This window comes from Drosophila willistoni, chromosome 3R (assembly GCF_018902025.1).
Source record: "Drosophila willistoni isolate 14030-0811.24 chromosome 3R, UCI_dwil_1.1, whole genome shotgun sequence".
NCBI classification, from domain to species: Eukaryota; Metazoa; Arthropoda; class Insecta; order Diptera; family Drosophilidae; genus Drosophila; species Drosophila willistoni.
In genome coordinates, this window is record NC_061086.1 from 2312310 (window position 1) to 2329903 (window position 17594).

The 17594-nt window shown below is 37.1% G+C and overlaps 1 pseudogene; it reads left to right on the forward strand.

Annotated features, from left to right (window-relative positions):
- Positions 1-4967: 4967 nt before the first annotated feature.
- The window catches only part of LOC124459726, a 35573-nt pseudogene continuing 22946 nt past the window's right edge, over positions 4968-17594 (forward strand).

The following is a 17594-nucleotide window of genomic DNA, read 5'->3' on the forward strand; positions in this document are numbered from 1 at the left end:
ATAACTTAGTTTATTCAAATATTCAAAGCTAAAAGTATAAACCAGCTTTATTTTGTGGCACAAATTATGGCAATCAAATTATTGTGATTGCGGTAGCGGTTTAGACACTACAGCTAAACAAAGTTTTTCGGTGTGCCGCGGACTCAATATGATAACTTATGATAAACTCATTATATATGTATATACATACATATTTGAATGTACAGATCGCGTAATTTATAACTCAGCCATAAACCCATAGTTCCTATAGTATATACATGTGAGTTGAGTGGGCTTACTCAACTAAGTTTATTTATTAATTTGATTTAAAGTAGTTTGGAAAAGTTACAAATAATTAAGTCTTAATCGGCTGCTTCGGTTCGCTCGCTTTTTCTCTCACTGCTGTCTGCTGTACTCTCTGTTGCTCTGCTGCTAAACTCTGCTGTTAACGATCATCTGTCCGCTTGCTGCTGTTAAGCCTCTGTAACTCTCCATCGTACCTTACATTCGGCCATTCCTGATCATTCATGTGTCCCAGATGATAAATCGTCTTCGTTGTCCTTAATATAGCGCCACATTTTCATATAGTCGCAACTGGTAGAAGTATTTGTAGGCCCTTCGACATCCGCTGCTTTCCTTACGTCGTATCTACCATTCCTCTTTACTTGCGTCACCTCATAAGGCCCTAAATATTCGCTGGACAGTTTTTTTCCTGCGACAAACTGCGTCCTGCGTATGGCGACTAAGTCTCCAACCTGATATCCGGCCTCTGGCTTTCTTTTACTGTCAAAGTGCTTCTTATAAGACTTCTGCGCTTGTATAATTTCAGCTTTCGCGTTCTGCCTCATTAGTTGGCGTTCTTCATCAAAGCGTTGGTACATCTCTTCTTCAAGTAGCTGTATTAAACGGTCTGCTGGTTTATTGTTCATCCTTCACACCAAACATGAGCTCGAACGGCGATTTTTTTGTCGTTGTATGCGTCTGAGAATTTACAGCTCTCTGTACTTCTGGAACTGCCTTAAACCACTTGGTTGGATCGCTTTCGGAAATCTTTGCAATAATCGACAAAATTGTTCGATTTACTCTTTCCACCTGTCCATTTCCACGAGGAACTCCCGTTGTGCTCCATACATGCTCTATGCCATTCGTTTTCATATGCTCCGCAAACAAGTTGGCCGTAAATGCTGAGCCTCTGTCGGAAACTATACGCACAGGATTTCCGAAGATTTGTGACCATATATCTATTTTTTTAGCGCTTCCTCGCAGCTTGTAGTTTTGGTCGGAAACAGCCAAATAAACTTTGTAAAAGCATCAACCATCGCCAAGATGTATTTATACTGCTTCGTAGTGGCGTCCATGGGGCCTAAGTGGTCAATATGCAACGTATGAAGTGGTTGGTCTCCTTTATCAACATAATTTAGGAAACCCTCTTTCTTGCCTAGTTTTTTGTTAAAAATTATACATTTTACACAGTTATTTACAATCTGCTGAACCTTTTGTTCGAGATGGGAAATCCAATAAGATTGATACACAGCATGAAGGGTTTTTTGCACGGCGAAGTGACCAACATTATAAGCGTCCATAATCACCTCCTTTTCCATTTGCTTCGGAACAACAAGGAGATCGTTACCGTTTTCTTCCCTGTAAAGAAGTCCACCTTTCATCTTGTATCCCTGTAAAATCTCCACAATGGCTTTAATAGTATCATCTTTAGCTTGTGCTGCTTTTATACGTGCTGTAATCTCCAGAGAAGCCACCATTATACAAGGATTGCGACTTAGGCAGTCAACATGCTTTAGCCTTTCCCCTGGTCGATGTTCTACTTCGTAGTCAAAGTCTTGAAGATATATTATCCACTGTGTTACTGATCTCGGTACATCCACCTTCTTCAGCGTTTGTTTGAATGCAGAGCAATCCGTTACCAACTTAAATGGCAAGCCCAGCAGGTAGTGCCTGAATTTCTTTACTGCTAAATATACGGCCTTCGCTTCAAGAATATAACTGTGTTGCCGTGACTCTGATTCAGACGATTTTTGGCTCCAGAAGTGAACTGGATGCAGTTTGCCTTCTGACCATTGCAAGAGTGCCGCTCAACTGCAAGCCGTCGACAATGTAGCGGATTACGGACTGCACATCAACGTCACCAACCGCTGCCAGCTTTCTCATCTGAAGAAGATACTCGTGAAATGACTCCTGATTGTGCTTTTTCCGATCCCGTAGCTCTGCGTGAATCTCGGCGCTGCATTTGCTTCGTTGACCAAATTCATTCTCCAGCGTCATCCGTAGCTCCGAATATTGGCACACCTGTATGGCCTCCAAAAACAGCTTTGCCGTTTTGGTCATTTTGGCACGTGCTTGTACATACATCTGCTTTATATTTAGGCCATATGCCTCAGCATTTAATTCGAAATTCCGAAACCAATGTTTTACCGGAATCGTTTCGCCATCAAAATCAGGGATGATTTTCTCAAAGCTTTCCGCTGCGATTGTACCACTGTTTCTATTCTGCTCGTCTGCTCCCACTTTCAAAGCGAGCAACTGCACCAGTTCCTGCAGAATTTTGGTGTTATCAGCCATGGCCTGAATTCCAGTAGCACTAACTTCGCCTCCAGATGCAACTTCATCCAGCTTCAACACGCCACCCGCTTCGTCTGCCATTCTCTGAACTGCCTCCTTTGCTTTCGATCTGGTGTAGTATGGTTGCCTCACTGCCACTATTGGTATTCTAGAACGCTTTGTTTGTACTTTCGTCCCTCTCATCAGCGTCACTCAGCAAATTCGCGGCAAAACTTTATTGGTAGTTCTGTTGTCTCCCTCTCTCCAGAGCGCTGTGTTTGTAGTGCCGTCCCTCTCAGCAGCGTCACTGAGCAAATTCGCGGCAAAATTTTTGAGACTCCTCTGGCCAAATTTGAGACACCTCCGGACAACTCCAAATAACTTGCACTTTCCAAATTAGGACGAGCCCCCAAATGTGAGTTGAGTGGGCTTACTCAACTAAGTTTATTTATTAATTTGATTTAAAGTAGTTTCGAAAAGTTACAAATAATTAAGTCTTAATCGGCTGCTTCGGTTCGCTCGCTTTTTCTCTCACTGCTGTCTGCTGTACCCTGCAACTTCAACTGTCTCTCTCTCGTGTTCTTCTCTTCTGCTGTCTGCTGTACTCTCTGTTGCTCTGCTGCTAAACTCTGCTGTTAACGATCATCTGTCCGCTTGCTGCTGTTAAGCCTCTGTAACTCTCCATCGTACCTTACATACATACATACATAGTGTACCGATACTTGTCATATACATGACCACAATTCGATTACCTGGGATTTCCCGTTTCTCGACATATTTCCGCTAAGAAGCTCTTTATAATAAGAAATAATTAATTCATTAAAATTATCATTACTATAAGTATAATCAATACGAACACGGTGTGTACATAATCTCATACGTCATGTTTGCATATATACTATACCCTTTCAAAGAGGGTATTCAGCCACCACGACGAGACGAGTTCATATACCCATGCCCATTCTTCTGTCCATCCATCCGTCTGAAAACTCCTCCTAAACCGTTTAGGCTACAGTGCTTAAATTTTGCATCTGAGCTTCTACATATATATTGCAGGGGATGTATATCTCGGATTTAGCCGGATCAGATTACTATATCATACAGCTCCCATACAAACGACGAAAGTCAAGAAGAGCGACTTTTCTCAACACCTTCCTTATTTTGTAAGAAATTTACATGAAAGTTAATATTTGTCAGTTAAATATATTTGTATAATTTGTATAATAATTTGTATAATTATATAACGATCGGTCGAAAATACTGCCTTTTAACAATAATAATTAAATTTAATATTTATGATCATCATGATTAGATGACTATATTATATAGCTGTGAAATAAACATACAATAAAATAGCATGTTATATGCGCCGCATTGCTCCAGCCTAAGATTGTAGCACATTCTTTTGCGAAAAATCGGCTTTTTAGATAAAACATAAGTTATATTGGGTAACAAAACAACTCGCAAGGGTATGCAAATTTCGGCACATAAATGGGGATATCCCAGATTTGTGGTCAATAAGACGTGGGTGAATCAGACGTCATACCACTGGATTTACTCATAAGCTCGTAAGCATTAATAATTTCGACTTTCCAAATAAAATAATGTTCTCTTTATAATTAGTTTCATTGCGAATCTGTACAGAGTTGGGTGTGCTTTTTAAATAGTGTTAAACCTTAATATGAATCAAAAGGCACTAACGCTTAAAGGTAAGTTTTAAAAAAGAAACAAAAATAAGGTGTAAATAAGAATATAATACTGTACTTTACTGTATTTTTTTATGACTCAATACAAAGATGTCATCCATTCAAAACTCTTTTTTGCTTTTCCGTTTGTATACTCTTGCAAATTCTAATTTCAGTCGCTTGCTAAGAGGAAGTGTACAATTTATAAAAGTTCGGGTATTTTATGTCGGGTTCAGCCGAATAGAACTACTATTTAAGTAAATCTTGGACATGATAAAATTTGACATCAGCTTCTTTTAGCTTTATTGTTGCAAATTTCATCGAGAAATGTTTGTAGTTTGCTCATTAGTCTATTATTTGCTTCCAGTTCTCACAATGCTATTGGTTTTATTGAGGATTTCCAAGGCGCACAATTTCAATAAAAGAAAGACTACAAAGTGTATAAACGGTAAATGCGTTCCAGCCACTGAATGTCCACAATCGGAGCCAAAATATTGCAGTCGCGATTTCCCAACTGTCTGCTGTATGACTTATAAAGATCCACAAATTCAGAGCATGAGCCCATCTGCACAAGGTTAGGCCACAATTACATGTCCCAGATTTGTAAAAACCTTAAGTACATATATCAAATTTTATACATTTTTTTCCATAGCTTGTCATAACTTCTCGATTAACTATTGTCCAGGAAAACAATTGATTTTTAATGGTAAGAGAGCAAAGAAAAATGAATTTCCCTATGTTGTTGCTGTAGGACGTAAGCATCCGAAAATTAAAAAAGTGGAATTCGATTGCGGAGGTACTTTAATAGATCACAAGTTCGTTTTAACTGCTGCCCATTGTATTACAGGCGAAGAAGATAAAGATAAAGAGTATGTCATCAAAAATAGCCTTACATATTAATGTAAGTTCAAGACTAATTCTAAAATTTATTGGTTAGGACAATGTATGTTCGAGTGGGCTCATCTAATCGATCTGAAGGAGTGCGAATTGCGGTGAAAGCCAGTAGAGAACACCCATTGTACGATGGCGGAGTTCGAAACGACATTGGCATATTGGAATTAGTGGATTCGGTGGAGTTCAATAAGAAGATCATGCCAGCCTGCTTACCTAGTGATTATGGGTTTAAACATCCTTATTTCACAATTGCCGGCTGGGGCGATTCATCAGATCAGTTGATGAAAATTGATACTAATCAGCTAAATATCAGTTCCTGCATTCGCCATTTCGTTAAACTAAACAACTCATTTCAAATTTGCGGTGGCAAATCAAATCTAGAAGAGGTCGGCGATGCTTGCAAAGGTGATTCAGGGGGCCCTTTGGCTCTACCCCATCCTCTTTATGGAAATTGCTTGGCACAAGTTTTTGGCGTTGTTGGACATGGGAATATATGCAACGCTCCAATTGCAAAATCTGTACATACTAGAATTTTTAGGCATCTAAAATGGATCGAAGATATTGTGTGGCCGACAAAGAATACTTCACTTATTTTATCGAATCCACGGATTAAAGATACTGCGTGGCCGTTAAAGAATACTTCATTTATCTTATCTAATGCATGGAATAAATTAAGTTCATATTTTAAAAGATTTGATTGGATTTTTTAAAAAAGTATATGAAATTCGGAATATTAGTAGGTCAAATCATGCACTGCTAAAATTAATACTTTGCATTAATTAATTATATAAAATTTGAAAATAAATATGTATTATTATTAATTGTGATAGCTTTCTCCGTGTTAAACTAAGAGTATTTATCAAACTGATGTATTTTATACCCTCGCAAAAAGGTTATATTAATTTTAGTCAAAAGTGTGCAACGCATAGAAGGAAGCATCTCCGACCATATAAAGTATATGTATTCTTGATCAGCACGACGAGACGAGTGCAAATAGCCATGTCCGTCCGTCTGGATCAATGCGAACTCCTCCTAGACCGTTAGAGCTACAATGTTGAAAATTTGCTTGTAGTTTGTATATCTCGGATTCAGCCGGATCGAACCACTAGATCACATAGCTCCCATACAAACAGCAAAGTTACTAACAGTGACTTTTATTAATAACTTCGTTATTTTCTGAACTTCTGTCGTGAAATTTAATATTAGTCAGTCGATCTTTCGCAAACACTAGACATTTAAGATTAAACGTTTTTTCACTTTGACGGCTATAGGTAAGAAAAGAGTAACTAAGAACTTGAAACGGTATACAAACTTTGACGCGGTCGAAGTTAGACCCGGCCCTCTGGTTTATCTTTGCCACGCTCACTTCCGACACCATAAACCGAAAATTTGGCACACTTATACTCTGTAATCAACATCTGACCATCAAACTTAGAAAAAAAGAATACAAATATCCAAACGAGCAGTGAAAAGAATTTCGTGTTCAAATAAATATATCAACTCAGTCGCATGAATTGTACATTTCAAATAAGTAAGCTACTGTGTCAAATTCTGTATCATGCACATAATGAAAGAGTATTTCATATTCATACACAGATGTTTATAAACGGATCATGGCTGTATTGAAAATAACCTTGGACCAAAAACGGACCCAATAGACAAGCAAAATTCCAATCGCATTGATTATTGTAGCAGTCTGTCCCTCCTTTGTCTGCCGCAAGACGTACATCGATTCTCCAAGAACCAGCTTTTATATTGCTGCAAGAGGTTAACCCACAATCGTGAAGCCAAGTTATATATACACTTAGTTTAATCATTTGGCTAATACATACATAGCTTCTTAAATATGTTCAGACAATCCTTGCAAAGAAGAAACATTAACCTTTTAGGCAATAGGACACAAATTTGTGAATTTTCCGCTGGCCCATCACACTGCATAGGAAGATGACAAGGATTATTCTCATCATTGTATGTTATATCTCTTGACTGCGTTCTTTGAATATTATTCCAAGTCTAATGCTTAATTATTGTTCTGAAGGAGTCGAATTCGAAGTGATTTGAAAAAAATACAAACCGAATACATACTATACAATACTGCAATATTCAAGTTGATTCTTAAGTTGAATTCAGTGAACCCATTATGCCACCCCGCTTACCTACATGGGTGCGAAATTCTTAGTTTATCATCACTGGGAGAGTCATGTCAATAACAGCAGTTTTTCAAATGAGCTGATAAAATTGAATTCAGCTCCATTGGGTTCGATCAGTGCAGCCAGCGTTTTTTATAATGCAAGTCAAAGATTTCACACATGGAATTCAGGAATATCGGATCCAGAGAAAATTTCCTTAACGAGTCAGATGGTCCTGTAGTCATACCGCATCCCAATAAAGGAAATTCATTCTCATGTTTTTGCCAAAGTGAGAAGGGCATTCAATCATGCACTTTAAAACTCAAGAGCCACACATGCAAGAATCTTCGAAAACCGAGAATGGATTGATTCAAGCATTTTATGGGATTAAATGGCGAAACAAGGAAACCATTCTTGATAAAGAACATTGATCTTTGAATCTTTGTTTTCGATAAAGAAGCTAAAAGCTAGATACTAAAGTTGACGCAAGATTGGTGGGTCCAAGTGGCATATGGCAATGCGACAGCAGACGACAGTCCGTTACAAATTTCACAACATCCGAAACTTTGTAGTGGAGCTCAAAACACTCACCTATAAGTGAGAGGGATTCATCAGCATGAGCTAGATTGGGTAAGTAGTTGGCAGTAGCCTAACAACTTGAAGGCAATGCATGTCAACTGCACTTGCAATTAGCTTAACAGTTTGTCGGAGAAAGAAAGTGTCTGTATTTATACTTACATATACATTCGTTGTAGAGATGATAAAGTATTTCTATTTCAAGTTTCATTATTCATCCCGCTGCGTCCTACTGGCTAGCTCATAAATAACATCTTGCTGCTTGAGTGGCATTGCATTTTGCACAAGTTGTGTGTGAAATTTTTGCGCAAATTTTACAGGCAGCACATGTTGCACTTGCAGCTGCTGCTCCTTTTACTTGGGCCGCTTGCTGCCTCGTGGCAGTTTTCATTGTTCATCTCACAAGCAGTTGTGGGTGGCTAGCCAACAGAGAGGCGGGGTGTTAAATCAATTGGGAGCTTGTTGCTGGCTTACTTAACTTCCGCTTCCGCTCCCAGCCACGATGAGCACCACATGTTCCCACATGCTTGAGTCGGGGTCTGCATTTTGTTTTTGCCATTTCTCATTTTGTTTCGCTTTTTTACGGGTTTCCCACTTCCTGCTCTCTTCTTTTTAAAGCGAATAGAATCCTGTTTTATTACACTTTAATGAGAGTCGAGAAAACTTCGCAATCTAAGAACATCCGCCTGGGGTTTTGCGGCAATGTTTTTTCATGTTTTTTGCTAAAAACCCAATCCAACACACAAATTGTATTTCGTCAAGCTAATTCATAATTATCCCCTTGTCGATTTACACAGCACGACATGACGAGTTCATAAATCAAGGACACAAACATTTCCTTAACGGATTAGCTTTATAGGCCAATTTTAGACTTTTTACCTGAAGAATTTTTTCTTTGAATTTACATACTATGCACTTGCTACGGCATGCTAAAGGCATGAAGTTATTTATACAACATCAAACCTTTTTTATACCCTTGCAAAAAAGGTTTATTAATTTTGGTCAGAAGTGTGCAACGCATAGAATGAAGCATCTCCGACCATATAATGTATATATATTATTGATCAGCATGACGACACGAGTTCATATAGCCATGTTCGTCCGTCTGGATCAACGCAAACTCCTACTAGACCGATAGAGCTACAAACTTGAATGTTGCATGTAGGCTTGTATATACTGCAGGGGTTGTGTATCTCGGATTTAGCCGGATCGGACCACTATATCATATAGCTCCCATACAAACGGCAAAGTCACGAACAGTGACAAACGGCAAAGTCACGAACAGTGACTTTTCTCAATAACTTCATTATTTTCTGAGCTATTGTCGTGAAATTTAATATTGGTGAGTTTATTACACCTTTAAACTGTGCCAAATTTGATCAAGATCGGGTGACTATATCATATAACTCCCATAGGAACGATCGTTCGAAAACAGTGACTTTCCTCAATAACTTCGTTACTTTTGACGCGAGTTTGACGTTGAGTTGTTAGTTTAATATATCTATTAATGACTGTGCCGAATTTGTTAAGGATCGAGTGACTATATCATAAAGCTCCCATAGGAACGATCGGTCGAAAACAGAGACTTTTGTCAATAACTTCGTTACTTTTAACGCGATTGCTTTCAAAATAAACATTTAATATTTATTTATTTATTATTTATTTATCTTTCGCAAACTTTAGCCTTTTTAGATAAAACGTTTTTCCACTTTGATGGCTATAGGTAAGGAAAGAGTTACCAAAAAAGTTGCAAAGGTATACAAACTTTGACGCGGTCAAAGTTAACCCCGGCCCTACGGTTTTCAGTTGGGTTATATTAACCGAGATAATTATTACTTATTTTAAATCAAAGCCTAAACAATTTTATTTTAATCATCTTCCAACATTCCCACGCCGAAGTAGAAGATGATAATGATCTGTCGATGGTCGATGATCTGTATGTTGCACCAAGGGCCAATCAGATCTATCAATCTTTATTTTCAACATTATGATTTTGTAAGGATTTTTGTTCTTTAAGGATATATTATATCTTATAAGGATATATTATATCTTATACTTAAAGAACAAAAAAAAAGGATATATTATATCTTATACTTATATATACTGCGGGTCATCAGGTTAGTGCCTCCTTAACATTTACCATTAATGCTTTCCAGACCGTTTGGAATATTTGACCCAAATTTTTTTGTACAATACAATTCAGTAAATTCTCCTTTGAACTTTTAATACTGTAAGTCATGAGATTAATTTATTATTCATCAGGTAAGCGCCATCAGAGATAGGTCAAAATATATAAATCTTAGTGAAACGTAGGACATTTTTCTTTTGCTTATAAATAACAACATTCTTAATATTTATAACAAATTAATACCATTAATACCAATGGGTGGTCCCGCCTGTGTTTGTTATAAGTTCAAAAATCGAAATTTATAACTTTTTTTTCGTTGTTACAATTCAAAACACAGGATTATTTTAGTAAATTGTAAATGAACCAAATGGTTCATTAAGTTTATGCTGGAAATATATTCGAAACACAGCTATATAGCTAACAATATAATAGATAATGAATTATTTGTGTTGAAGCTCAAAAAGCATCTTCATTTAGTCGTCTTTTTTTTGTAAACAACGTATAGAAGACCAGAAAGTTGGCTATGATTGCAACTCCATTGCAGCATTTGTCGGAGTGAAAGTAAGTGCTTGTTGGGGAATGTTGGCATACCCACAATGTCAATCAGCGCCAAGCAATCAGTGAATCCTATTTATCAGCTGAGCTGCTGACTGCGCACTGGGCAAATGATTTGGAGCTCGCCCAGCAACAATCCAACTAAATCCTTTATGTGCCACTTGCATGTGTATATGTAAGTATCTGTGAGCTTTGTAACACCAAAGTGTAAATAAATACACTAGACATACGAACAGACATAAAAACAACATCTAACTCTTTAACAAGTTTCTTAATTCATATGGATTCTTACAACTTTTAAGTTTTAATATAAATGTAGTTTCTGACGGCGTACATGTACATGGCACGCAGAAGAAATCTTTTCCGACAATATAAGATGTACATATATTCTTGATAATCATCAACAACCTGCTGTAACGAGTGTTGGTAAGAGATCGCTTGATCTCTTACAGAAAACACAGGGTAGTTAAATACAATGTAGCGTTGCTTCTCCGTTGCTTGATGAATGAATATAAAATTACAATATAAAATTATTTCTTTTCGTCAGTTACTTTAAGAAGTTGGTAGAATAGAAATGATATCAAAATCAACTCACTAATCCACTTTCCTGTAGTATCTAAAGTATGGAAATAGTGAATGTCAGATAATGTATGTAGATGTATTTTGCATTTTGAAGCTGTCATTCCATTCAAAGAACTTTTATCGCCCCTTAAAGTTGGCCACTCACTCGATTCATGTGATGGCAACTATTTTTATAGCATATTTTTAGGTGCTGCGGCAAAATTAATTGCACTTAAGCTATGCTCATTTACAACGTTAATGAGTTTCTTAGAGTCGGAGTCGTCCCAACGGACGTCTGTGGGTACTTGGTTGCGGAACTGTATGGGAGGGATGATTGGTTTAAGGAAGCTTAGCTGCAATTAAATTTAATTACACTGCAATTGTCGCCCAGTTAGGCAAAAGTGGGCATGCTGTCCGTATTGCCGTTGTTTTTGTTGTTGTTTTTGGTGTTTTCGTTGTTGAAAAGCTACTTAAAATACGTTTCGCTTTTCAGTTGCTCCGCACATTGCTCATACGCCCCGTCGTGCCTTAGTGAAGAACGAAGGCAATGGTTCAACGCGTTTAGCTACTAACTGCTAATGGATTTATATATACGGTACACACACACACACACAGAGTGAAAGAGAGGTTTTGGCTCCATCCTTTTATGCTACAGTCGTTGCCATGTTACCACCACACACGGTGAAGAATCATAGCAAATAATGTTGTTGGAGTCGCAACTTCTGTTTCTGGGCTTCCTTTATGACATTGTGTGCCCCGGCTTGGACCCGGTTCAGTTCATTAAGCTCTAATGCAACAAACGATGGGTCGCGACCTGGTCAGATGCAGCTTAGACTGGCTGTTCTCTGCTTCTAACAAACTCTATTAATTGGTTGTGCTATGGTGAGCCATATTGTATTTCTTATTGTCTCTTTTATGCACATTCCCAGTATTTAATAATGAAAGCCCATGGCAAATGCAATTCAATATCCTGCTGTTGAATGCAATGTGCATTCTTCTTGATAATTTGCATAACTTCTTGCAGGTTTATCTCCATTTGTTTATCTCTATATGAATGATCGTTGCACAGACATCAATAATTGTAATTGAGTCTAGCGAATTCAATTTAAAGAGATGCCGCAACAAAAGGCGGCAATTACACAATTACTCAAAACAATTTCCGCCATCAGCTTTTCCTCTGGCAGAACAATTGAGACGACAAAACTATTGCTGCTTTTGGCACTTAATGACTTAAAATAAGTTATTTCATATCAACAATTAAGTCATAATGCCATCAACTATTCGAAAGGAATTCGAATCTTAAACTGCAGCTGTTGCGCGCAATCAGTGAACTTTTAATTGATTTGATTAAACGAATTGCATTTGATTCACACTGCTCTGTTAAATACTTTTGCCATAGACAACTGGCCGATGAGTTTATTCATTTGGTGCGGTAAAAAAAACTTTTCATTTTATTGCTTTAAAACGCTTGATTTCATTTCAGCTTAATTTCAATTTTCGCGTTCATGTTGACGTTGTGGGTCGGGGGAGAGAAATTCATGACACCATAACTATTGGCATTTATGTTTATTCGTGACTCGTTAACGCGTGTTGTTACTTTATTTTTAAGAAGTTCCTGGTATACCTTACAGCCTTTATAATTGGCAGTATGATTTTCATGACAGTGTACACATTTTGGAGGGGTTTCCTTATCCTTGGGACATTTTTTGGACTCATGTTTTTTGCCACATTTGACACATCTATACGCCTTGCCGCAGTATGTCTGCGTGTGACCGTATCTCTGACATCTGTGGCATTGGAGGATATCGCTTGTCTTTCTTGGAGGTTCTATTGTAACTATCGCGTTGCCAATATTATTTATCTTGTAGATTTCGGAGTTTTTGTTAGTTGGCTCTAGATCTACATAAAACATGTTTAAAGGGGCTTTGGTGATACGGCTTTTTATATTAGCAACGTTTCGCACAGTTTGACCAGTTGCCTCAACACAGTTTTTGATTATTTCTATTGGTGTAGAGAAGTGTAAGTTTTTAACTACCACTCTAAATGCTCGGTCCTGCTTAAGCTGGTACGTATGAAACAAGACACCGTCTTTTCTCAATTCTTTAATTAATTCCCTATTCCCGACCCATCAGAATCCATCCAATGAACACAGTAGACAACCAACATATGGTCAAATTGTTAACAATCAACCTGATGTTACTAAAAGTGGTTCTTTGGAACGGATTGAAAAACTATTAGAAAAGCAATCAGAGCAAATTTGTGACCTTCTTAAAACAATAAACCTATTGATTATTAAATTATGCAAATAGACCTCCACATTGCTATATGGAATGCCAACGGGCTGTTAAATCACGTTCATGAAATAAACTTATTCATTAAGTCAAATGATATTGATATAATGTTGATATCTGAGACTCACTTTACAAACAAATCCTTTTTTAAACTGAGAGGATATGAGATTTACTGTGCAAATCATCCATCTGGAAGAGCACAAGGCGGGGCGGCACTAATTGTTAAAAATGGAATAATATATGAAACTCTAGATCCCATAAGAGAGATCTCATTGCAAGCTGCCAGTATCAAAGTCAATTGTATGCATGCTGACTTAATTGTTACTGCTATATATTTCCCTCCAAGGTTTATTGTTAAAGAGATAGATTACAAGCAGTTCTTCATAAAACTTGGAACAAAGTTTATTGCTGGTGGAGACTATAATGCGAAGCACCCTTGGTGGGGCTCGAGACTGGCAAACCCTAAAGGCAAGGAGCTCTATAAATGCTTGAGAAATAATGGCCTCAGTGTCTTATCAACCGGTAAACCTACATATTGGCCCACTGATCCCAGTAAAATTCCTGACCTAATGGATTTTGTCGTTTATAATGGAATCCCACAGCAAAATCTTGCTATCTCAGAGAGTTTGGACCTAAATTCTGATCACTCGCCTATAATTATGGCTTATAGTACGCGAATCAAAAAAAATCCGAGAAGCCCATACAAGATTATAACAAGCAAAACTGATGTGGCTGAGTTCAGATACTTGTTAGATCAAAAAATTGATCTAAACATTTCTTTAAAAACTGGATCAGAGATAGATACTGCTGTAGAAAATTTTACAAACGCGATTCATGAGGCCAGCTATTGGAGTACACCCCCAAGCGATGAGACTCAAAATAACAACTTTACTGTACCAAATGAAGTAAGACGTCAAATAAAACAAAAAAGAAAGCTTAGGAAAAAATGGCAAGAGACAAGAAGTCCAATAGATAAAGCGTTGTTTAATAAAGCCGCGTCAGATCTTAAAAAGAAATTACTGGAGTTAAAGCAAGAATCTCTAACAGAGTATCTAAAGAGCTTAGATCCACATTCGCCGAATCAAGAACACAATCTCTGGAGAGCTACGAAGTATCTGAAACGCCCAACAATCAGGAAAGTTCCTATCAAGGATATCAACGGAACATGGTGTAAATCTGAAAAAGAAAAAGTAAACGCTTTTGCTCAACATCTATATACAGTCTTCCAGCCAAACGATATTCATGACGCTGGTATAGAAGATGAAATAAAATTATTCCTTGACTCTCCAAATCAAATGAGTCTACCAATTCGAAAAACCAGCTTCGAAGAAGTCTGCGGAGAATTCAAAATAATTAATACTAAAAAGTCTCCCGGGTATGATCAGATTGATGGTATCACTGCAAAGAACTTGTCTCGTAAGTCGATTGAATTCCTGACACTTATTTATAACGCCATTCTTCGTCTTGAACACTACCCTAGCCAGTGGAAATGTGCTGAAATAATAATGATAGCCAAGCCGAATAAACCAGAAAACTGCGTTTCATCATACCGTCCCATTAGTCTGCTGGCTACTTTTTCCAAAGTATTTGAAAAAATACTGCTGAGAAGAATGTTGCCAGTGTTGGACGATCTTTCCATCATACCCGAACATCAGTTTGGGTTCAGAAAGCAGCATGGAACACATGAGCAATGCCATCGTTTAATTAATGTAATCACTAATGCTCTTGAAAATAAGGAATACTGCTCCGTAGTTTTCCTTGATGTACAGCAAGCGTTTGACCGAGTATGGCACGATGGCATTCTGTATAAAATAAAGAAATGGCTTCCTGCTCCTTACTATCTGTTATTAAAGTCTTATCTTGGCAATAGACATTTCTATGTTCGACAACAAGGAGAAATCTCTAACCTATGTACTATAAATGCAGGAGTTCCCCAAGGAAGTGTTTTAGGCCCTGTACTTTATACATTATTTACATCTGACTTGCCTATCGCATCTAATGTCAACGTGGCTACATATGCAGATGATACGGCGATAATCGCATCAAGCAGCATTCCTAACAGGACAACAGAATACCTACAAAGAGAAATTTGCCTAATAGAAAAATGGTTACACAAATGGAAAATCAAAGTTAACTCGCAAAAGTCTGTACAAGCAACATACTCCTTAAGACGAGGAAATTGTCCAAAAGTCTTACTAAACAATTGTGAAATCCCCCAAAGAGATTCAGTTAAATATCTTGGAATTCATATTGATCGAAGGTTAACCTGGAAGGCACATATCAAAGAAAAACAGAAGCAGTTGAATATTAAAACCAAAAAAATGTACTGGCTATTAGGACAAAAGTCTCAGCTTAACATTGAAAACAAAGTAAGACTTTACAAAGCAATATTAAAGCCTGTTTGGACTTATGCGCTACAACTTTGGGGAACCGCGAGCCAATCAAATATTGAAATTATGCAACGCTATCAATCGAAAACCCTACGCACAATCGTTAACGCACCTTGGTATGTTTCCAATGCTGAAATACATAAGGACCTTAATATACCATTTGTAAAGGATGAAATAGCAGAGTTTAGTGTTAGATATATTGACAGACTGCACAACCACCCAAACTCATTAGCTCTAAGTCTACTTAATAATATAACAACAAGAAGACTAAAAAGATTACATATATTAGATCTTCCAAATAGGATTTAACTTTTGTTTTATATATGTACATATACATAAATATAAATATATATACCTATAAATATAATACACATGTATAAATACTTAAGTAGATTTAATTACTCGTCTGTACAACTTAGAGTTTATATATAAAAGAGTTGACTCAGTGGAGCCGACTATTCCTGTTATGTTTTTATGTATCTCCAAATTTACTGATTGTCCAAGGACAGATTGTAAATAAAAAGAATTGGTAAAAAAAAAAAAAAAAAAAAAAAAAATGTTGACGTTGTATTTGTGTTTTACTTTTTTACTGCTTTTTATTTTTTTGGTATCTGCATTCTGCCATCAATTTCTGTGAAGAGCAGGACAAACACAGTCAAAAATTAAAAACAAATTAAATTCCAGCCAACTAAAGACAAATAAACGTAAGAGAAGTACTATAAATGAAAGGGTGGACAATGTGAATCCTTCGAATAGTTTTCGTTTTCAAATTAAACTTGGGGCAAAATATCTTTTATATATCATGTATCTTTAGGTATGTGTGTAGGTTTGTAGGTCTGGCCAACCCCTGGACCAAAGTCGATGGCAACTGTAACGTCATTAAAGCAATGCTACGCATAGTTTGGCAAACTGAAGCCAAGTCCATGGCAAAGTCCAACGGCAGACGAAGAGGTCAGCCAAGCGATGCTCTTGGTGGGTGCTGGCTGCTGGCTGGGTAGCTTAAGATTTTATGAGAGCTACGGGAAAATTGAAACTTTTGATTGAATAGAAACTACAATCTCATAGCCTGGCAAACTTTCATACGAAGTTGGGTGTGCTTGCTGGAATTGGTGGTTACCTGACACACCGACATCACCTCCCACTTTTACTCTTGTTCCTATTGCCTTTAGCTATAAACTTAGTTTTCTAAATTAAAATAATACAATGAGGATTATATAACACAGAGCAGGCAGTCATGCAGGCAGCCAAACATTCAAGCCAACTTTGACTGCAATGTTTCTGGCCATTGCCTCCATCCTCCTTCATTCATGTAGGCTCCACGCTATTCCAAGCGCTCCTACTACTCGTATTCAAATCTAGTTTTTCCTTCAACATAGTTGGCAAAGTTTATTTTTCTAGTTCTTAAACAGACAGTTACAATTAAAGACTTAATAATTTCTCCTTGGGAGTTTGTAACAAACAAATTACTAAGAAAAGTTCATTCAAAATATATTCCACACATAAAAGATAAATAAAATCGTTGTTTCACATTATATGAAAAGTTTGAAATACATCAAGAATTATATAATTTAAATTGTTCTCTAATTATTTCAAACGTTGTTTAAATGTAACCCAAAAATTTATCTCAGTGTGTAATATTTTAATTGACTTTCTGTGAATTCAAATTAATATCGATATATGCATGAGCACAAACGGAAACGAATTTAAAGACTGCAATAGCCATTTCAGCTGATTCAACAGTTAATCAAAATATTCCAGCTGAAATGATTATAAATTAAGTGTGAAAGTGAGTAAAACTATTAATTTTTTATCGCACTCTATATACGGGTTCCTACATTTGCTTTATCAAG